The sequence below is a fragment of the Lemur catta genome, chromosome 13, assembly GCF_020740605.2.
Source record: "Lemur catta isolate mLemCat1 chromosome 13, mLemCat1.pri, whole genome shotgun sequence".
In the NCBI taxonomy this organism is placed as follows: Eukaryota; Metazoa; Chordata; class Mammalia; order Primates; family Lemuridae; genus Lemur; species Lemur catta.
Genome location: NC_059140.1, coordinates 65002973 through 65025178, shown reverse-complemented (window position 1 = coordinate 65025178; position 22206 = coordinate 65002973). Strand labels below are relative to the sequence as shown.

The 22206-nt window shown below is 41.5% G+C and overlaps 1 protein-coding gene across 6 annotated transcripts in view; it reads right to left on the bottom strand.

Annotated features, from left to right (window-relative positions):
- Positions 1 to 10640, bottom strand: part of RCBTB1 (RCC1 and BTB domain containing protein 1) — a 46434-nt gene extending 35794 nt beyond the window's left edge. For 2 of the 6 annotated variants that reach the window (XM_045567108.1, XM_045567107.1), the window contains exon 1: positions 9575 to 9681. The gene's annotated coding sequence lies outside the window, so the exon portion shown is untranslated. Of the gene's footprint in view, positions 1 to 3792; positions 3972 to 9574; positions 9682 to 10153; positions 10200 to 10621 lie in introns of those variants that run through there. The other 4 variants (XM_045567111.1, XM_045567112.1, XM_045567110.1 and 1 more) reach the window with 4 other exon arrangements.
- Between the last annotated feature and the right edge of the window lie 11566 nt (positions 10641 to 22206).

Here is a 22206-nt window from a genome sequence, read left to right as displayed (position 1 = left end):
ATCAGCATGTCAGTCATATAAAATAGTTACTTCTGAAGTACCTCATTAAGATGGCAATTTTTTGCAACCTTTTTTATCTATTATTTTACCTAGGAAATACTTTCACATACATAGCACTGATATCTTCAGCCTGAATTATCACTCACTGTGCATTACTAATAAGTGAATCAATGGTTTTTTTTTATTGTATGGAGATAAAGAAGGGTAGAACAGAAAAGAGAAATGCAAGCAGAAGTAGGAAAAGAATTTAACAACCTCAAAAAGAATAATATGCCAACCCACTTGGATCTCCATATTTTCTTTAGCACTTAAAAATATATCCTGCATTATTAGTACTATACATCAATATCCATTCCCTGGGATGACTTTTCCTAGCAACTGGCACTGTCCCTCAGAGAACTGTGGCCTGGGGAAGAAAAAAGGTTTATACACTGAAAGTAAATTCAGTCAGGAGGACAAACACAGACCATCCAATTTTAGAAATCTACATTTAGAACTGGAGGACTGGAGAAGTAATGTAGCAACCAATCTTTTGATTCCTCTAAGAGCACATTTATGTTACTTTCCCCTAGGAACCAAGTATTAAGGAAAGGTGGGGGAGGATTCTATTAATATTTTACTGATCTAGCAAAAATATATTTGAATATGTTTACAGAGTTTGAAAAACAGGAAATGGGGAAAAATAGTACAGGAAAACTTTGACTTTAATGAAATAATGGTCTCAAAATTAAAAAATACTAGGAATTTATGGTTGACCTATAAGCATGTGGCTTCCACACAGACTTCAACTTCCCCCCCATTCTAACCAGAATATACCTGTCACATGAGACTGATACCTCCAACAGAACTTTTTACCTCAGACCTGTGTTCTGCTGACCTAAAAGATTTCTAAGGAAAAGAGGTCAGAATAATGTGAGCAACCCTTCAGGACTGGTCAGCACCAAGATTCTGACTCTTCCAGTGTCATTTTTGGAGCATGAAATGAATTTGTGTCATTCTTTATTGAAAGCCGATTCTCAGAGGGAACTGGAAGAAGGACTCTGAATGCTGGAACAATCCACTTAAAATGGCCTAAACATTCTTCAGCACGTAAGCTATAGCCAGGTTTAGACTACTTGAAATAGCAATGTCAAACACGCAAAATGACTTTTCTAATTGCAAAAATTTTTCAAAGCACTTACACTGAAAATTCCTAATAGAGGTTTCTCTATTTTCAAAAACTGAAGGGGTGATTTTTGTTATCAGTTTAAGTTACTAAGCTTCCTTACAATAGGAATTTATTTATAGTCAATGAGCTACTGATAAAGTTTAGGATGCCTCACAAAAAAGCACTACCATGTAATAATGTGAAAAAAATAGTCTTCCCTCAGTATCCTTGGGGGATTGGTTCCAGGAACCTGGAGGATACCAAAATCTGTGGATACTCAAGTCCCTGATATAAAATGGCATAGTATTTACATATAACCTACACACATCCTCCCATATACTTTAAATCATCTCTAATTACTTGTAATACCTAATACAACGTAAAGGCTTGTAAATAGCTGTTATACTGTATTGCTTAGGAATAATGACAAGAAAAAAACTCTGTACATGTTGAATACAGATGCAATTTTTTTTCCGCATATTTTCAATCCTCAGTTAGTTGAATCCACAGATTTGCAACCCATAGATACAGAAGGCCAACTTTAACAGCCTAAATTAATTCTTCTGCTGTGACCCCAGATACCAAGAATGCTATGAACATCATAAAGAATAAGACAATCGTGGTCCCTGCCTCTGAGGAGCTGAAGGTCTAACAGTCAGATCCTAAGTAAGTAGGAACTTAGAATGCAAATACAACTGGAATAATTAAGCAAATGATGGGATGCCACATGCAAGTACACAGTACATGTGATACATGTTAATGTGTTAAATGGGAAAAAATTATATATCCCAGAAAACTGTTACATGAAACCCCAGAAACCAAACTCTCATACTTTATCATTTGCTAGAATATTAAGTATTTCCTCAGCAAAGATCATTCAGTTTCCTCAAAAAACAAGTGTTCTTCATAGCCATCTTTTCTTTTTTTTTTGAGATAGGGTCTCCCTTTGTCACCCAGACTAGAGTGCAGTGGTACAATCATAGCTTACTGCAACCTCCAATTCTCGGGCTCAAGGGATCCTCCTGGCTCAGACTCCCGAGTAGCTGGGACTACAGATGTACATCACCATGACCGGCTAATTTTTTTTTTTTTTTTGTAGAGGTCTCACTATATTTCCCAGGCTGCTCTAGGAACTCCTGGGCTCAAGTGATCCTCCCACTTCAGCCTCCCAAAGTGTTGGGATTACAGGCATAAGCCACCACACCCAGCTGCCATCTTCCTTTTTTACCTGATACAAGTTCCCATTTAAGCACAAAAAATTTAAGGATGTGACCATCTTTTCTCTATTTTTGAGTAATTCTAGGAAAACGTACATAGAGAGTTCTAGGGTTTTAGGTAAGCTTTTTTGTATACAACATTATAACTTACGTCTTTCACCTACACTACAACAAAAGCAATTCAAAACCCTCTGAAGGTACAGAAGAGCCAAATGTCACTCTTACCAATTTCTTCCATACTTATTTTGATGGGCTTTTTGAGACTGAGTAGATGCTACACCCCTGATTTAGACACTGAATGTATTTCCCAGGTCCAGGTAAGCCTCTAAGATAGAATCAGCCTCAAACAAAAATACAACTTTAAACCATTTCCCCCATTCGATAGTACAAGGGAGAAAAGTGTCAGATTTGCTGAGACACCACTCTTCATAAAGATGCAGTGGAAGCCACCTCTACAGGTAGCTAAAGGTAATCTTCCCACCTTCATTTAAAGAACAGCATTACTGCTGTTTTTGAATTTCCTAACACTGACTGTGACTGCCTTTTGCCTCATCTGTTTTACTCAAATTCATCACTCATTTAAGAGGAAAAGGTAAGGTCTTAGAACTGTCATTTCCCAATTGCTAGTTAAGTTATATGACTTAAAGCACGACTGTAATAATGGCCTCTGGAAGCATTTCTTTAGCCCCATCACCCATGGGGCTGCTTTCACTCCACTGCACTGAAGCTTTAGGCAATTCTAGGACACAGGGAATATGACTGCTCATTGTAAATAAAGGAATAGTTTTACTGGAACCATGTGCTCAGGTTAGAAAAGCAAACAACCCAAGTGGCAACAGTATTAGCAGTAAAAAAAAACAAAAACAAAAAATGAAAAAAAAAAAAAAAACATATCCAGGGTTGTGAAGCTGACTGTGATCTTATAAAAGTACTGCTTTTATGGGATATTATTATTTTCAAAAGAAAACCAGAAAAGAAATCTCAATGTTTAGAAATAATGTTTTTCTACAGTTTCGTTCTCTGCTGCACCGAACATACAGATATCACAAAATAGACCAGATAAAAATAGGTCAAAGATTAAAGAAATGGATAAAAACACAATAATAGTCAAAGGTTAATGAGTAAAACACAATGATACAAGTTCAAGGCCGGAATAGAAGGGTCAAGTTCAAATCTATTTATGGTTTCACAAACCTTTTGTATATGAATATCCCAAAAGTGATTTCAAATACTACTCTCCGGCTATATGAAAAGTATGAACTGTACTTTGCAATGACCTACAGTCAAACTAAAATTCCAGCAATGGAAAGGCAGAACCTATAAACAAAACCCATAAACAAGCAGGACAGTAAAGCAAAAAATATTTACAAAATAGGTAAATAGGACACGGAGACAACACCATGACCCTCGGCTCCCAGCAGAACTTACATGGCGGCGGGGGCAGAATCTAGACACATAAACTGATGCTCACAACAGTGTGGTCAGTGCTCTGATGGGAAGGCTCAGATGCTGTGGAAGCACCACAATTGGAAGGTGTGCTTCATCTACCTGAAGAGGTAGCACCTGCAACAGTGAGCACGTAGCTAGGTAAAGGCCTGGAGAAGGAACTGAAAGACAGTCAGTCAGCATGGCTGTAGCCAACAGCTCAGGCTTTATCCTAAGAGCACCATGTATTCCCTGAAGGGTCTTAGGCAGGGAAGTGGCAGGACCAGATGCAGGTCTGGGAAAGATGACTATAGCTGAATGTAGAGACTAGATGGGGGCAAGAAACCAGTGCTTAGAGGGAGCCCAAGGAGGCTCTGGTAAGCCAGGAAAGAAAGATGCAAGCCCACACCAGGGAAATGGAGAAAACCAGACAAGAGGGAAACTCCAGAGGATTCTGTGGCCAACTGAATGGGACGAAGGGAGCTGGATAAGGAGAAAGGCAGAGGCAAGGATTACACCAGATGCTCAGCGCAGTGAGTGAGCAGAGAACACAGCAGGTTTCAGAGGCAACAAGTTCTACTCTGGACATTTTAAAATTCAGGTATCTGTGGGATATTAAAGCAGACATGTCCCAACAGATAGATTTATAAATCGAAGCTCAAGAAAAAGGTCTGGATTGGAGACTTGAGAATTTGGCATGAGACCACCCAGGAGAATGTATGTGGTGTAAGAACAACAGAGGATCTTGAACAGAACTCTAAGAAACTCCAATAGTAAAGGGACAAGGAGTACCTCACAGAACACACCGTGAAGGAACAGGCAGAGCAGGAGGAAAACCAGGAGAGGACAGTGTCATGGAAGTCCAGGACGTGAGCATCACAAGGAGGTATGTTAGTGTCGAATACTGCTGAGACACCAACAAGGTAAGGGCTGAGAAATGTTCATTGGATTTAACAGGGAGAGTCATTGGTGACCTTAACAAGAAGAGTCTCGCTGAGGTTACGGGAAGAAGAAGCCAGAATGCAGCAGGTTGAGAAGTATGTGAAAGATGAAGAAAAGGAAGCAATGAGTATAAACAACTTGTTCAAGAAAATTGCCAAGGAAAAAAACAGAAATAGGGTAGTAATCGTAGGATGAGATGGAGGGACATTTTTTGTTAATCTTTTTATTTTAAATGTGCGAGAGACTTGAATGCGTTTAAATGCTAATGAGGAGCCAGTAGAAAGATCAAAGATAGAGGAGAGGATACAAGAATTAAATAAGGTTTTTGAGAAAGTAGCGGGGAGGGGAATCTGACGCAGAGGTATAAGAGAAGCTGTGGGGCCGGGCACGGTGGCTCACGCCTGTAATCCTAGCCCTCTGGGAGGACGAGGCAGGTGGATCGCTCGAGGACAGGAGTTCGAGACCACGTCTCTACTAAAAATAGAAAGAAATTATCTGGACAACTAAAAATATATATAGAAAAAATTAGCCAGGATGGTGGCACATGCCTGTAGTCCCAGCTACTCGGGAGGCTGAGGCAGTAGGATCGCTTAAGCCCAGGAGTTTGAGGTTGCTGTGAGCTAGGCTGACGCCACGGCACTCACTCTAGCCCGGGCAACAGAGCGAGACTCTGTCTCAAAAAAAAAAAAAAAAAAGATTTATCATTAAAGCATGCTACTTCATAGGTTGACAACAATTTTGTGCTCACGGTTACTGAGCACAACTCATATGTCACTAATTTATATGTGACCTAGATTTATACCAAGAGTTTTATAGTATAAGAGGCTGTGTTGTTGTTTTAGTTATCTATTGCTGAGTAACATACCATCCCAAAACTCAGTGGCTTAAAACAGTTAACAGGGCCGGGCGCGGTGGCTCATGCCTGTAATCCTAGCCCTCTGGGAGGCCAAGGCAGGTGGATCGCTCGAGGTCAGGAGTTCGAGACCAGCCTGAGCGAGACCTCATCTCTACTAAAAATAGAAATAAAAATTATCTCGACAACTAAAAATATATATAGAAAAAAATCAGCCGGGCATGGTGGCGCATGCCTGTAGTCCCAGCTACTCGGGAGGCTGAAGCAGTAGGATTGCTTAAGCCCAGGAGTTTGAGGTTGCTGTGAGCTAGGTTGACGCCATGGCACTCACTCTAGCCCGGGCAACAAAGTGAGATTCTGTCTCAAAAAAAAAAAAAAAGTTAACAATTTATTTCTTTCCAGTCTGTGTTTTGAGTGCACCCAGCTGGTGTTACTCATGAGGTTGCAGGCACTGGGAGCTCAACTAGGGCTAAAACAAGCTTCCCTCGCATGCCTGGGACACTCCTGAGGGCTCTTTCACCAAGTTTAGCTTAAGTTTCTACACATGCTGACTGGCTTCCAAGACAGTAAAAGCTAAAGTTGCCATACACTTTAAGGACTATGCCCAGAACTGGCACAGAATCATCCTCCATTGATCAAAACACCACCTTCCGTTGATCAAAACAAGTCACAGCGCCATCCTAGATCCAAATGGAGCAGAAAGAGACTCTATCTCTTGATGGGAGGAGCTGGCAGTCAAGTATGGAGTTGGGAAGAACTAACTGCTGGCAGTCATCTTTGGAAACAATCTACCACAGTTATAAACAATACTATTGGATGTTCCCACTATACCACTTGAGTTCAGGATTGAAGCATTTGAGAGGGGATAGACCATGTCTATTTCTAAAACTAGAATTTTTTCTGAAGCATCAGAAAGAATATCATGGCAAAGAGCTGACCCTGTGGAATGTTAATCTCAGAAAAGCCATGGAATCTTCTTTTCTGGGGTTGTGGGAAAGATAGACACCATTCTTTAGGAATGGTCTGAGCATAGTATTCCCTGGATAAGATTCATCACTTCCGCAAGTCATTTCACACCTTACAATTTGTTATCGCATATGCATGAACATTTCATTTTTAAAAGTGTATCTAAAGCACCACATGTACTCACCATCAAATTGGTTTCACTGATCATCACCTAAGAGCACATTTAGGAATAATATTAATCGGGTGTCGGGCAGATGTGGGGGGGGAGGGGATGGGTGTATCCATACATAATGAGTGCAATGAGCACCGTCTAGTGGATGGACACACTTGAAGCTCTGATTTGCCGAGGAGAGGGGGTAAGGGCAATACACATAACCTAAACTTTTGTACCCCCATAATATGCTGAAATTAAAAAAAAGTGTATCTAATACTAAAAAATATAGAGGTAACCCTAGCTATTTGAATTCTTCCTATCCAAATTATCTAAACTCAAGAATCAAATAGATCTGGGAAAGTTCTTCATTACCAAAACTTGCTACTGGCTCTCCTAAGTTCAGGAATAAGCTAGATTTGGATATCATAGTATCCCTTACAATCTGAGATCTTGCTATCTGAACAAAGGAACCCAATAAATGTGTATAGCAAAAAGTACTTATAATCCAAAATATTAACTCTTTAGATAGTATAATTATAGGTCCTATGCATTCATCTTTCTACTTGTCTGTATTTTCTAAATTTTCTTCCATTCTTGGCTTGCAAAGTTAAAGAAAAAACAAATCTATATTGTGCACTAAATGTACTTAGAAAGTTTTTTAAAAATTAAGTCCATATTGTGGATCAAATACATAATTGATTTAGATAATTATTTTATTAACTGATCTCCTCTAGTAAGTCTATTCTGGTTAAATACAGCCAACACTCATCACACCCCTCTTTTGCATTCCTCAACATGTACACAGTATGTGACACTTTTAGATTTTTTTAAAAAAATACAATAATTTTTTAAAAATGTGTCCTAATGCCTTGCCTGGACTCTAGATCCCTTAAGGGTCCAAATCTTGTTTCCTATGCATGACGTTTAATGTAGTAGACACAGAAGGAATATCATCATAATAATAAAGGTCTTTCACTTTCCTTCACAGTTTCCTTATCCCCACAATGATTCTCAGGAAAAGGAGGACACGTCTCTGACTCCTCAGCTCCTGTTTATCAAGATGGGGACAACCTCTTGCTGGAACATACCAGCACTTTCTTTTTTTTAAGAGAGAGTCTCACTCTGTTGCCTGGGATAGAGTGCAGTGCTGTTATCACAGCTCACTGCAACCTCAAACTCCTGGGCTCAAGTGACTCTCCTGCCTCAGCCTCCCAGAGTGCTAGGATCACAGGTGTGAGCCACCACGTCTGACCAATACCAGCACTTTTTTTATTTTTTTTGGAGACAGAATCTCGCTCTGTTGCCTGGTAGAGTGCCGTGGCATCAGCTTAGCTCACAGCAATCTCAAACTCCTGGGCTCAAGTGATCCTCCTGCCTCAGCCTCCCAAGTAGCTAGGACTACAGGTGTGGGCCATTAAGCCTGGCTAATTTTTTTAACATATTTTTAGTTGCCCAGCCAAATTTCTTTCTATTTTTTAGTAGAGACGGGGTCTCACTCTTGCTCAGGCTGGTCTCGAACTCCTTAGCTCAAGCAATCCTCCCACCTCGGCCTGCAAGAGTGCTAGGAGTACAGGAGTGAGCCGCCACGCCCCGCCAGCACTCTTTAATTTTAAAAATTTCCAAAGACTTTTCTTAAAGCTACAAGCTTCACAGCTTTGAATTTTATGGCTATTTGTTTTCTGAAGTTCCCAGAACTTGATCATTTGGATCACACAAACAAAAATCACTTGCAAAAGAAATCTCTTTGAAGATTAACATGCTTCCTCTTCAAGAGAAACAGACTAGAGGGTGGAAGAAAAAGGATCTGTCTAGAAATATTAATAAATAGACTGGTCTTCACACGATGGATTAAATGGATTAGAATCCATCCCACAGATGAACTGCTATATTAATAGAATCTAAATATACAATTACACACTTAACCCTGAAAGCAGTTCAAAGGGGTAAAATTCACCCAGTGCTCACTTGAAATGGATACTCTAAAATTTAAAGTATACTATAAACTGCCGTCAAGTCTCAATCATTTTTCCATTTCTTCCAACATCATACACACCAGTTTCAGAAAGTCAGCTTTTGCCCTCTAAGGGCTTTAATCTTTCCCCAAAAAAGGGTAGGGCAAAGGCAAAAAAAGACCATAAATCTGGTTTTTAAAAAGCATTAGTAAAAGATTGCTTTATAAAATTGTAATTCCTAGCTGCAAAGAGTTCTGCAGATGGCTTTGAAGTGTCTCACGTGCAAATAAATAAAAACAAAAAGCCACTTACGAGAGCAGAACAGAGCGTACTCGATGGTCACCTTAAATAAAATCAGAGGCAGGACAAGGGAAACGTCATTCACTCAGTTCACCGCGCTCCTGGATAAAGGTCTCCGCTAAGGGAGTCCCCCCTTTCTGGACTGCGTATCGTAGGGGAAAGGGAAACAGTCAAGAATACGGTTTGTGACAGCACTACCTTCGGGAGGCAAAGGAGAAATGCTAAACTGTTGGGAAAGGCCGAGTAAGGATGGGGAGAGTCAGAGGGGAGGTTTCCTCTCAGCAAAGCGGCGCCCAGAGCAGTGACAAACTTCAGCTACGAGCAAAACCGAGTCCATTCAGCTCAAAACAGAGACGGAGCACGGAAAACTTTCCCTCGCCTCTGCCCACCCTTCCCTCCTCCTCCTCCTCCTTTAGCAGAGGTGTGAGCGCCGCGGCCGACGGCCCCATCACTCGCCCCGGGCACAGCACCCCGCGGGGCGGACCTGGAGCCGGAGGGAGGGAGGCAGGAGGTGCAGGAGTAACGGGGCACACCCGGCCCGGCGGGCGGGGAAGGGAAGCAGGGGAAGGGCGGGAGGGAAGCGGCCTCTGCGAGCTCCACCCGGCGCCCACCAGCTACCTGCGAGGCCAGCTGCTGCCGTGCCCAGCCGCCAGGGCGCCCCGGGGACCTCGGAAGCTCCGCCGGCCTTAAAAATGGGAGCGAGCGGTGGCGCCGAAGGGGAGGAGCCGGAGGCCGCGCGCGAGGGCGCCGGGCCCGCCGGGTCACGTGGCCCAGGCCGCCTCACGTGACCCGGTGCCGCGCGCGCCCGGGACGCTCCGGAGCCCGGCGCCCCGCCCTGCGCGGCCGGGCGGCCGGAAGGAGTCCTGCTGTTTGCTCCCTCGGCCCCGGGACTTCTGGAGGAGCCCACTGGCCGTCCGAGGCCAGCCCCGAGGCCCTGCCACCGGAGAGTCGCGGCGAAGCCTCGTGGCTTTTGTCTCCGGGGAAAGCAGGGAGGAGCGAGGGGCGGGCTCCTGCGCCCCTCCCGGAGGTGGCTTGGCTGTGGAGAGGGCCGGCCTCCCACCCCAGGGGACCCAGGGCGGAAAAGCGACCGGGAAACCCGGCTCCCTGCCCACTCTAGGGCGCGTCTGGCCCTGAGAGACCCCCCAGGTGGTGCTGCCTGGGACGAAGGGCCGCGGAGAGCAGACCCATTTGTTTTACCTGGAGATGTGTCTCTCTCTTCCCGCGCCCACCTCCGGATTGAAAGCACGTGAGGACGGCCAGGGGCTAGGGAAGGTGGCAAATGGACCGAGATAAGGAAGGAGCAGGTGAGGCGCAGGCGCCAGGTAATGGACGGAAGGCAGCGGTACCTTGGAAGCAAGCTGTCAAGGTTAGAAGGGACCTAAGAGGGCATCTGACCTAACCCGTTTCTTATAAGTGAGTAAACCGAAGCCAGGAGAGGGACAGCTTCGTGCCGCTGCAGCTTGTCACCTGTTGAGACTACAACCGTCCTTATAAAATACTGTACAGCTCCAGTTTGCTCTACGGCATCAAGTCCATACTTCCTGGCATAGCATTCCAAGCAAGTTTGTTCAAATTTACCTTTCCCATTTGAGTTCCCATGAATAAACAAAAACATTTCGTTTTCTAAATATCACCAAACAACTCCTTGAATTACTAAAAACCTACTTTTCTTCATCTCCTGCCACTTCCCCAACACTACTGTAGGCTCTGGCTACAGAGAATTCCTGTTTTCCTTGGCTGCTTGACTTCCTTTGGATCATTTGTTCCCCCAAGTTGCTTTACTCCCCTTTGCTTCGTTCATTCTTTTGCCTCTATCTGAAATGTCCTGAATCACTACCTCCCACCCTTAAAGAAAACCAGAGCCGGGCCCTAGTTAAAGCAGTAAAAACATTTTATTCAGAAACTTTGAGCTCAGTTCTGTATCTATTCTGAGGTCTCTTTTCCCTTATTGCAATAGTTCGTGAATAAAATGTTTTTACCGCTTTAACTGCAGTCTGGTTCTACACTTTCTTTAACAGTCTCCAAAGTACACACCAGTCTCCTACTCATCTTTCATAATCCAGGTCAAATACCACCTACTTATTCTTAATTGTCTGCCTTCCCTGCATCCTCCTCCCTGATTCAACAGCTTCAGCAATTGAAGTTCATTCAGACAGTGTCAGGTGCAACTTCTTCCCTGATTCCTAAAACACTGCCCGTATTCTGACGTAAATCTCATATTGCCTGGAACTGTACATTTCCTGTAAGAGGTATTGTCTGTTGCTATCTTCTCCCCTACATTATAAACTCTTTGAAGAGGACTCTCTGGGCTTAGTATAGTCCCTGGCATGTGATAGACCCTCAATATCCACTGAATAAAGTGGCTTTCCCAAAGTAGTAGAAGTTCAGCTAATTTACTAAAAGAGACCTTTTTTACTCAAAGAAACTGAAATCAGTTTCTTTTGGCTGGAGCCTGATCAAAAGAACTTCTGTAAAACATGTTTGAGGAAAACAACAGGGACGTGCTGTATGAGTCATCCAATATTTCCTGAGTGCTCCCTGCTTTTTCTGTGTCAGATGCCATACTTGGTGCATCTTGGAGGATGAAAAGCTGAATGAGACAGGGTTGCTGACAAGGAATGTGTACTCTGGTTCATTATTCCAGTACCAGGTGAAAAATATCATGATGCAAGGAGCTAAGAGAACACAAATAAGGGACCACAAATCAGGGAGTCAGGAAAAAATTTCCTGGGAAGGTGAATTTGGAGGACAGGCAGTAGATGAAGGGAAGGAAAGACATTCCAGGAGAGAGGCAGTATGTTCAAAGGTAGTAAGGCATGAAACAGTAATAATGGTTTAGGGAAACGCAAGCAACCCTGTATCACTGTCCTTGATGACTTCATTTACCTCTAGGATGAAGAAAACCTAATTAGGTTAATTTTTGATGAAAGAATGACACTTATTCGTATTAGTATTACTTATTGGTTGAGTAACTTTCCATCAAACACACACATAATGGACTCTTCATCTAAAATTGGGTTAAACCAGTGCTGGATGATTTTTTACATTTTTTTAAAAATCTAAAAGCTCTCTATGATTATTATCTAAAAGTAGCAAAATTACTTGTTCCAAAGAAGATGATTGTAGAGCCCTCTAAATTTTTTCTACAGGGCAAAAGAACTCAATTTAGTAAATTAAGGAAGAAACTGGGCTCTACCTCCAGCAGGTGGGGGAGTGGAGGGGAACCACTCCTCTTAAAATGCTAATTCATGATTATGCTGATTAAAAAGTATCTGTCAAAAACCTAATAAAATAATGTAAAGTTTAAGATGGAATAGAACATAGAACGATTCTAATCACTTTTGGGGGCTTCAGACTCTCATTTCAAAAGTTAATCTCTCAATAAATGGAAAATGAGAAACTCCTCTTTTGTTCACTCTCTTTTCCTCCACCGTGCTTCTCGTCTGTGAACGTCAATTTGGGCAGGTGTGGGTCAGGCAATCAGTCCCAACTCCTTCAGCTGAACCATCTTAGCCAATAAAATCTTCTGATCCTTAGCAGTACATTTGTTTTTCACAGGCCGATGGAAAGTTCTTTCTATTGGGCAAGCAATATTAAAAGCGATTTCAGTTACTTCCTCAAAGAACTGTTCTGAGAGAATGAAAACAGCTAGAAACACCCCTATTATCTCCCTTTTCTTCTCTGCTTCTTCTCTGCTCTTGGAGGTGGCCAAGATTCAGAGAAACAAGCCAGAGGACCGACTCTTGTAATGGCTACATAGGCCAGGCAATGTTTAGGTCACCATGTAAGATTGCTTCCTTCTCATCTGACACAGTCAGGAAATCTGTTCTGACAGTCTCAACAACGATATGATTAATTTTGAGAATTGAGGATGACATAACTGTTTCAGGATTTTACAAATATAATAAAATACAGAATGTATCTCTAAAAAACGATTCCACCTTGATTTTCAATTAGCTTAACCAAACAGGGCAAAGCTAATTGAAAATCAAGGTGGAATCGTTTTAAGTTTACAATGAGTTTTACAGCCTTAAACATCTATCAAACTACTGTGGTGACAACTTCTGTTTTTATAGTTGGGATAGATAAACGTTGCATAGAACAGGGGGAAAACACTGAGAGAAGAGGTGATAGAGAATTGGAATGAAATTATTCTAATTCCCTTTTTCCTTCACCCCAAGAACCAGATGAAACTTTCTATTCACCAGACAAACATATTAAATAAACAAATAAGTGGTTTAGCCCTGGCTACAGTAGACTAGTCTGCTGACTCATACCTTCGCCTGCACTGAGGCAGATCCTGTACTGAACAGGTGGTGTGAGATAAACCCACACTGCTCCCTAGACTAGGCACAAAACGCTTCCAAACATAGCACCTTTTGTGACTGTCAATATCACTCCACATAAAATCTCCTTTAGGCATAAAATGGACTCAAAACCCTCTGTTTAGAATTGCTTCCTTGTCCTTTGTCCTGTGAAATAGCTTCTTAAATATGGAATTCCTGCACTGTCCATGTCAGCTGACAGTGACGTATTTATTTATTTATTTTTAATTTATCAGCCATCATCTTTGTTCTACCTGCATTTAGCTGTGGTAGCACCATGGCTCATTAGGAGGCCACCAGCTTCTGGTAGGAGATACAAGGTCACTAGTCTTCCGAGAAGATTGCAATTGACTGTGAAACAGAACTGATCCTCTCTGGATGTTAATATGCATTTTGAAGACTTCTTGGAGAGACCCCAGAGTAGTGATGGAGATAGTAAGATTATTCTCAGATTGGGCTTGACTCATTGGTTTGGAATATTAAAGGTGAAGTTATCTGGAACAAATTAAATGACACTATGAAGAAAAAGACAAATACAGAATGGTGGACAAGTACACTCCTAGCCTTGGTTTCTTCAAAAAGTTAAGTTTATAGAAAAAAAACACAGGACTGTTCTAAGTTAAAAGAGACTAAAGAAACACATTCAAATGCAATGCATGAACTTTGGATAGAATCCTGGTTCTATACATTTTTTTAAAAACTATAAATAATATTTTATGGAGAATTATAGAAATTTAATATGGACTGGATATTAGATGACGTTAGGGGATTACTGTTAGTTTTTTAGATGTGATAATAGTATCATTGAGGATGTCATTTTCAGGAGATGCATACCAGAATATTTAAGAACAGAGTGTAATGAGGTCTGCAAATGGTTCAGCAAAAAACAATACTATACATATCCATATCCATAAAGAGCGGGAAAATATGGCAGTGTTAACAATTGTTAAATCTGGGAGGTGTTCTCTATATACTCTTATTTAAGCTTTGAAATTTTCACAGTGAAATGTTGGAAAGTGGGATAAGATGTGACCTTAATCAAGCCTGTAATCCTAGCACTTTGGGAGGCCAAGGCAGGAGGATCACCTGAGGCCAGGAGTTCGAGACCAGCCTGAGCAAGAGCAAGACTCCATCTCTACAAAAAATAGAAAAATTAGCTGGGTGTGGTGGCGAGTGCCTGTAGTCCTAGCTACTTGGGAGGCAGGAGGATTACTTAAGTCCTGGAGCTCAAGGTTGCTGTGAGCTATGATCACATCACTTCACTCTAGCCCAGGTGACAGAGCAAGACTCTGTCTCAAAAAACAAACAAACCAATAAAAACTCCAAAAGATATGACCTTTATATTTCAAACAAAGGAAAGCAGGATATTTCAGTAATTTATTTATTCAGAAAGATCTTTCAAATGCCTGCCATGTCTAGACACTGTATTAATCTCTGGGTATACACTGGTGAATAAAATAGTAATGGTTTCTTTCATGGGTACTGTGCTGCTTTACCCAGTCTCTCCTTTAAGACTGAAGGATTTATTCCCCCAGCTTCTGGAAAGCTCATACACTGATAGCCCTCTTGGGATTGCTTCAGCTGAAGAGAGCTGCCTTACTCACAGTCAGGCCTCTTCCAGGCAGCTGGGGTTCACTGCCTGCCTGATGCCCAATCCTACTTCCTTGTGTTCCATAGATGTTGATTGGAGCACGACCTGGTAAACTTCCCTCGTGCTAATCTCCATCTCAGAGTCGGCTTCCTAGGACATCTTATCTGTGACAGTCTCTCTGTAGATTACACTTTAGAGGAGAAGGCAGCAAACAAGTAAAATAAATTTGTGACCTGTACTCTGAAGGAAATGAACAAGATGCAGTGACAACAGATAACAGGGAAGATGTACTTGGGGAGGAGGTGACACTGAAGCCAAGAATTACAGAACATGCAGACGTTAGCCACGTGAAGAAAAGGAAAGAGAGTGTGTTCTAGAAAGAGAAACATCATGGATAAAAGCTGTTCCCAAAGAGCCCGGCATGTTTTAGTGACACCCAGAGGTCTGTAGTCTTTCTAAAGGGTTTTATTTCAAATGCAATGAGAAGCCTTTAAAGAGTTTTAAAGCAAGAGAGTAAAATGTTGTGATTTATGTTTTTTAAAAATTCTCTTGGATACAGTGTGGGGAACAGATCGGATGGGGAGGAACCATGGAGGCGGTTATTGCAGTGTCAAGGAAAGATGACTTCCCAAAGATTGCCCCTTCCCTCCAAACCATGTTCCAAATGCCCAAGACCCTGGAGCTCCTGCCCAGACAGCTCCACCCCACTTCCAGGACTTGTGTGAACCTCTTCCCTAGGTCCTTCCCTGCAAGGACAGACTGCACACCTCTAGAGCCAGGGAGGTGGCTGTTTGTGGGAATGTGGACAGAGCTTGGAAGCGGAGGGTCCACAGGCATGTGTGTGAAGCCTGCTGCAGTGCCACATGAAGCCAGGATTGCAAAAGGAGGGGGATGAGCTGAGGGGTGGGGGCCAGCGTGGCAATCACTCCCTACCCTGCCAAGTTCCAGTATGAAACCCTTAGGATTCCAGGAATCCAAAGTCGAAGCTTGGACATCCAGGTCATGAAAAAGCTGCATCTGTCAAGATAGGAGGATAGAACATACTCTATGTAACATGTTGTTTGCTTGATTTTTAACTTACAAATTTTTAGATATCTGCCACGTAGGCCTCCATTTGTAGTTTTGCAATGGGTTCTGTAAATGTTAAGGATGGGCCCGAAAGTCACATTACTTGTAAAGAAACAACATGTTAGACTGAAAGCTTGGCTTCTTGTTTCCAACAGTAGATGCCAGAGGATAATGGAATATCTTCAAATTGATGAGGGATTAAATATCTGTTAATCTGGAATTCTCTATCTAGTTAAATTAGCATTCAAAGGTGGGGATAAAATAAAGACATCTTCAAGCCAAGACTAAGAGAATTTCCCATCACAAACCCTTACTGAAAGAAGTTCTGAAGGATGTAGTTTAGAAAGAGGAAAAATAAACCCAGCAGAAAAGATTAGGATGCAAGAGTCAACGATGAGCAAAGAAATGACTAATTTTTAGAGGATAAGCACAGAGTAGAACTAGAACATTAAATAGCAATCAAATTAAAGATGAAAGGCAAGATATTCTAAGGTCCCAATGATGGTGAAGTATACAATGTTAAAAGTTTTAGCTATAACTAAATATTTTTAAAGAAAACATCTTAAATATTCAAAAAAAGAAAAAAAGTGAATAGTTAGGCTGAAGGATAAAAGCAAAATAAGTTTAATTGGCAGTACCTATAAAATAGTCCTCATTTCAATGTGGAAAAACAGGCACTAATTTATTCTTTGTAAAATTCCTCTAACCACAACCACTGACTATAAAATACCATCCCTGCTGCTATTGTTCTGCAATTATATTAATAAATTATTATTCATTCATGAAGGAATATCAATGAGGGGTCTTGCTCTTCATTCTTATAAAACTCCATGAAAGATACATATTAAAACGTTAGGGGAAATCTCATATACTTGGCTTTTAGCTGAATGAGTTAATCATCAATAGCTGTTTGCACAGAACTTTTACTATTTTATACAAAGAAAAAAGTACAATCCTTCCCATGAGGGAGTTTACAATCTGATTAGGGAGAAGCAAGCTATATAAACCCACCCGGAAATAAAGCTAGGATAGAAAACAGCAAACAGTAAGAGCCTGAGATGGGTCTAAGCATTGCAGTTCAGGGGATGTGGGGTCCCTTCCCATTGGGATATCTCGGAAGGCTTTGACCAAATATTAATACATGAAATTTGATCTGGGCTTTAAGAGAGGTAGAATTTCATTAATCAGAGAAAACTGGAGATTGGTATGAGCAGAAGCACTAAAACAGCAAAAGGGGTTGTAGCCAAGAAAGACATTTTCAACAAAGAAAGGTAAGCACTGTGAGAAATAGAGAAACCATTGAGTGAATCATAACATGGGCCAAAGTAATCACAAGGAAGAAGTAATTTTAAATATTATTTTCAAGATGATACCAACTTGAATTTTTTATTTGATTTCCCTTCTTTTATATTCCATTAAATTTTTCAAAAAATATGGCAACTACTAATATAAATACAAGATATTGACTTTCTGCAAGTTACATATACAAATAACTCAGTTTTATTTTATTTTATTATTTGAGACAGGGTCTCGCCCTATGACCCGGGCTAGAGTGCAGTGGCATCATCATACCTCACTGCAACCTCAAACTCCTGGGCTCAAGTGATCCTTCGGCCTCAGCCTCCCAAGGTGCTAGGGTTAACAGGCGTGAGCCACTGTGCCCAGCCTGAATAGCTCAGATTTTTACTGCTTCCGCACACAATTTTATTTACTAGATTTCTCTAGCTTTGAGGAAAAAAAGTTCAACAACCCTGTAAGACAGCTGGGGGAAAAAAGGAAAAAGGCCACATCTATACTGCAGACAGGATCACTACTTTTGCTTGTGTCTTTTAACACCTTTTTTTTTTTTTTTTTTTTTTGAGACAAAGTCTCATTCTGTTGCCTGGGCTAGAGTGCCATGGCACCAGTCAGCCTAGCTCACAGCAACCTCAAACTGCTGGGCTCAAGCGATCCTCCTGCCTCAGCCTCCTGAGTGGCTGGGACAATACGCGTGCACCACCACGCCCAGCTAATTTTTCCTATTTTTAGTTCCCCAGCTGATTTCTTTCTGTTTTCACTAGAGACGGGGTCTCGCTCTTGCTGAGGCTGGTCTCAAACTCCTGATCTCAAGCAATCCTTCCCCCTCGGCCTCCCAGAGTGCTAGGATTACAGGCTTGAGCCACCATGCCAAGCCTATTGCTTGTGTCTTAAATTCAGGGTTTTAGGCTTTTGGTTTGCAATATTGAGTAATGACATTAATAGTGTTCCTAGTAGGCAGCAAACTCTCCTCCAAGCTGTGATTCAGAGACCAAAGTTCCTTTCATTTTGCAGTCCCACCATCTTTAACAAGTGGTTTCCAGGGTCTTTGCAGAAAAGGAAGTACAAGGAGCATCACATGGGAGATTTTTGTGAGCTAAGCCTAGAAATAGCACACCTTTCTTCCTCTCACATCCCACTGTCCAGAATTTAGTGATACGGCCACAATTAACTGCAAGTGAAGATGGAAAATGGGTTAGCTGTTTGCCCAGGAAGACAAAGAAATAGTTTGGTGAACAGTTAGCTAGTCTCTGCCACACATGCATTTTTTTCCATTTAATCCTAACAACCCCATAAAATATACACTATAATTTATACCATTTTACAGATGAGGAGACTGAAATTTTGATAGGCAGAGTACTGTACCTAATATTTCCCATTTAATAAATGGCAGAACTCAAACTCAAACCTAGGCAGTCTAACTTCAGAAACCACATTCCCTATAAAGCTGTCATAACTGCAACATGACTGATATCCCTTTTACTGGAAAAGACTATGAAGGCTTTTTTTTTTTTTCCAGTTGTAAGAGAGGTATAATGATTTTGGAACTGTAAGTAATCCAAACCTATCATTTTATTTATTTATTTATTTATTTATTTATTTATTTATTTATTTATTTTTGAGACAGAGTCTCCCTCTGTTGCCCGGGCTAGAGTGCTGCGGCGTCAGCCTAGCTCACAGCAACCTCAAACTCCTGGGCTCAAGCGATCCTCCTGCCTCAGCCTCCCGAGTAGCTGGGACTACAGGCATGCACCACCATGCCCGGCTAATTTTTTCTATATATATTTTTAGTTGTTCATATAATTTCTTTCTATTTTTAGTAGAGACGGGGTCTGGCTCTTGCTCAGGCTTGTCTCAAACTCCTGAGCTCAAAGGATCCTCCCGCCCCAGCCTCCCAGAGTGCTAGGATTACAGGGGTGAGCCACCACGCCCGGCCCAAACCCATCATTTTAGAGATGAAGAAATTGAGATCTAGAGGTAGAACGTCCTAGTGAAGGTCAAAGTCATTGCTGCTCAAGTACCATACAATGTAAAATAACATTTTTTGAAAGAAAATACAATCTTGACAAAATAACTTTTGGCATCCTTTCTAAAAGTTAATTTCCTAAGTGATGTGGTTTAATGTATTTAAATCCAAGCGTAAGATTTGTTTCTCGATGATGCTTGTTTTCCCGGGTTTCCCGGAGGCCTGCGGAGGAAGAACTATACAGGGTAAGCCTGCCACCTTGTGGTGGGGCCAAACCTCGCATCTGCTAAATGTTGAATTCCCATTTAGTTTGTTGCCTATGTGTATTTACTTACCAACCTAGATTTGATACCGTCTAATAAGAAATGTATACTCAAGTACATTCTATAGGCTTAAGTGATTTTTAATTTCAAGATACGTTTCTTCAGCCAATTCTGAAATTATTGCAGTATTTCCAAAGCGGCTACAGGAGTGCCCACGTTGAAGATGTGACCCTGGCAGGAGGATCACTTGAGGCCAGGAGTTCAAGACCAGCCTGGGCAACGTATCGAGACACTCCTCTGCCCCTCAAAAAAATTAAAAATTAGCCAGGTGTGGCGGCATGCCTCTGTAGTCCCAGCTACTCAAGAGGCTGAGGCAGGAGGATCTCTTGAGCCCAGGAGTTGGAGATGGCAGTGAGCTATGCCACTGCCCTCTAGCCCAGGGAACAGTGTGAAACCCTCAAAAAAAAAAAAAAAAAAGAAGAAGAAGAAGAAGTCTGACTGTCTGACTATCCTGAAGCCACCATGTTGTGAAGAGGCCAATGAATATGGAGAAGCCATAGGTAGGCACTCCAGGTGGATAGCCTAGCTGAGCTCCCCGCTGATAAGCAGCATCGACTGTCACCCACGTGAATGAGCCATCTTGGCTATCCAGCCTTGGTGAGCCTTCAGGAGACTCCATCCCCAGCTGACATCTGACTGCAGCTGTTTGAGAAATCCTGAGTGAGAACTGTCAGATTAAGCTCTTCTTGAAATCCTGACCCTCAAAATCATGAGCAAAATAAAATAGTTGGGCCTGGCGCGGTGGCTCACGCCTGTAATCCTAGCACTCTGGGAGGCCGAGGCGGATGGATCGCTCGAGGTCAGGAGTTCGAGACCAGCCTGAGCAAGAGTGAGACCCCGTCTCTACTAAAAATAGAAAGAAATGATTTGGACAGCTAAACATCTATATAGAAAAAATTAGCTGGGCATGGTGGTGCATGCCTGTAGTCCCAGCTACTCGGGAGGCTGAGGCAGAAGGATCGCTTGAGCCCAGGAATTTGAGGTTGCTGTGAGCTAGGTTGACGCCACGGCACTCACTCTAGCCAGGGCAACAAAGTGACACTCTGTCTCAAAAATAAAATAAAATAAAATAAAATAAAATAGTTGTTTTAAGCCACTAAGTCTTGAGGAAATTTGCTTCACAGCAATAGTAACCAAAACAGATGAGAATTGGAAAAGGATGCCCTCTGTCACTGCTATTATTTAATATTCAACTAGAGCTTATAGACAAAACAATAAGTCAAATCAATGAAATGTGAGGCCTAATGTTGGAAGGGATAACACATGTCTGTCATCTGCAGACAGCATGACCGTTGCCATAGACAATTCAAGACAATCAACTGAAAAGCAATTAGAACAAAAAAGAGTTCACCATAAGGATAATTTAAGCATAAGAGAGACATACAAAATTAATAACTAATTAGAAAATGTATTTAGACAAAGATGCCATTACCAATAGCAGTAAAAACCTCAAAATACTTAGTAATAATGTTTAAAAATATGCAAAGCCTACATGGAGAAAATTTTTAAAGTTCACTAAAGAGCAGAATTTCCAGGTATAAACCGTGAAAGATGTTGGGCAAGTTCTTCCATAGATAACAATTATAAAAATCAGTCAATAGTAACAGAATCAGAGTGAGCCCAAATGGTGGGTTCAACAGACAAACACATCAAAGCAGCTGTTGTAAATATGTTCAAGAGTTGGCAAAGCATATGTTTAAAGAACTTAATGAAAGAATGGCATTACTGAATGAACAGGTAAAAAATCTCAACAGAGCAATGAAAATTATAAAAAAGAAACATATAAATTCTGGAGCTGAAAAGTACAATACCTAAAAGTTCACTCAAGAATACAGAGGAAGACTTACATAAATGGAGAGGCAACGCACATTTCTATAAGAGAAGTCTCAGTAGTGTAATGATGTCAGTTCCCCACAAATTAATCTATTAAAAGCCACCCAGGCCAGGTGTGGCTGTAATCCTAGCACTTTGGGAAGCTGAGGCAGGAGGATGGCTTGAGCCCAGGAGTTTGAGGTTACAGTGAGCTATGATTGCACCACTGCACTCCACTCTGGACAACAGAGCGACACCTCCTCTCTAAAAATAAAAAAATAAAATAAAAAAGAACAAGAACATTCTGGTTGTCACCATGCATGTTTTCTGATTCAGGGTCTCCTATTGCCATTCTACTGGGTTCCTTGGATCCTCAGAGAGATGCTATCTTTTAAAATCCAGAGAACAAAAACAAGCCCTTGGAAATTAAAAATGTAATAGCAGAAATTAGCATCTTGATGGAAGGATTAGAAGATAATGTTGAAGAAATCTTCCAGAAAGTAGAGTGAAAAGGCAAAGTTATAAGAAAGGAAAGAAAATATTTTTTAAATTAGCGAATAAGTCAGAGTATAGCAACCAAATAATAGGAGTTCTATGAAAAATGGAAAGGAGAATTCAAGAGAACATTCCAGAATTAAAAAGTAAGTTGCCCCTTATAGTAAGTGGCAGAGTAAAGGGGCCACCAGGTTTCCAATATAATGAGTGTATAGAGACTCATACTGAGACACATGATTATGAAATTTCAGAATTCCTGGAACAAAGAAAAGAGTTTATAAATTACTGGAGAGAAAACAGTCACAATCAATGAATCAAGAGGCAGTCTGGCTTTAGATTCTCAACAACGGTGGAACCCAGAACACAATGGAGCA